This window comes from Dipodomys merriami, unplaced genomic scaffold (genome assembly GCF_024711535.1).
Source record: "Dipodomys merriami isolate MVZ:Mamm:240054 unplaced genomic scaffold, mDipMer1.0.p SCAF_1, whole genome shotgun sequence".
Taxonomy (NCBI): Eukaryota; Metazoa; Chordata; class Mammalia; order Rodentia; family Heteromyidae; genus Dipodomys; species Dipodomys merriami.
In genome coordinates, this window is record NW_027202270.1 from 30,536,532 (window position 1) to 30,538,284 (window position 1,753).

Genomic DNA, 1,753 nt, shown 5'->3' on the forward strand with positions numbered 1-1,753 from the left:
TCGCACTAGTGCTCATTTTATTTTAAATGTATAGAAGAAGAAAACTAAAGGTTTTCTTGCATGGTACTGGAAATCATTTGCATACGGTACAAGTATTTCTTCAGTACTGTATAGTGATGATGTTAATAACTTTCACTGAAAGTTACTGAAGTGCCTTCTGAATCAAAGATTTAACTAAGACCATAGTATCTTTGAAAATATTCAATGTTTTGCTTTTTAAAAAATTGACATTCCTGTATGGTGCATATAATGATAGTTACCCAATTCAAATGAATAAATGGGCATGCCAAAAAATTCTCAGTTGGTTTATGGTGATAATTTCAGTTACTTTAACAGTTTACAAAATGTCTGCTTAGTTATGATTCGGTATATTTACTTTTTTAAACCAGTTGTGGGTCTTGAACTCGGGGCCTGGGCACCGTCCCTAAAATCTTCAGCTCAAGTCGAGTGCTCTATTTGAGCCACAGCCCCATTTCTGGTTTTCTGGGGGTTAATTGGAGATAGGAATCTCATGAATTTTCCTGGCTTTGAACTGTGATCCTCAGATCTCAGCCTCCCTAGTAGTTAGGATTATAGGCATGAGCCACCTGTGCCTGGCTAGTAAATTTCTTCATATTTTCCTTTTAGTTACGTTGCAAATTGTTAAATTTTACATGAAATACAAATAACATTTATTTCTTTTAGAGTGCTAAACTTTTCCTTTTAACTCTAGTGAATCACAAAATTCAACATATTTCTGTATATATACAATCCTATTTCCACTGTTAATCTCAGGTAGAGTGCCTCCAAATACTTGAGAGCAAGTAAAATCTAACTGTTAACAACTTTTAAGTATCTATCTCAAGCTACTTGTTGAAAAAAAGTAGATTGGTTTGATCTTACAGACTACATTTGACTCCACATGAAAGAAATAATTTGAATTATGTAAATTAAAGCTTTGAGACTGTAATTTGACATTTATCATAATTATTAACAGTGCCTGGGAATAAGGTTCAGTTTTAGAAAATCCTCATGAGTTGGCTCTTTTTTTTTTCTTTTTTTTTTTTATGCTGGGCTTGGGCACTGTCTCAGATTTGTGCTCAAGGCTAGTGCTCTACCACTTGACCAGTTTTCATTTCAGCTTTTTTTTAAGTTAATTGGAGATAAAAGTCTTAATGGATTGGCTTTGAACCGTGATCCTTAGATTTTAGCCCCCTGAGTAGCTAGGACTACAGGCGTGAGCCACTGGTGCCCGGCAAAGTGCATATTTTAGCCAATATTGAACAAATCTGGCTATATGTAGTTTTTTTTTTGCTGGTCGTGGGGCTTAAACTCTGGGCCTAGCGCTATCCCTCAGCTCTTCAGCTCAAGGCTAGCGCTATACCACTAGAGCCTCAGCACTTCCGGTTTGCTGGTGGTTTACTGGAGGTAAGAGTTTCATAGACTTTCCTGATCTCTGCCCCCTAAGTAGGATTACAGGCGTGAGCCACCAGTGCCTGGCTAATAGGTAGTTTTAAGATTTTAATTTCCTTTACCTTTGTAAATGTCTGAAGGCTTCTCAGCATTTAGATGGAGCTTAGTAAGAATTAATTTTGTTTAGTTTTTTGAATTCTTCTAAATTGTTATGTTCTGCTATGGCTAAGTTAAAAATGTGCTTATCTGATAAAAGGACACTTCAAAGCAAAAATCTAATAGAATGTCACATTTGGAAGAATATCACATTGGAAGTAGCTTGTCTATCTGATGCTTGACTACAACTTCCTACATTTGTAAA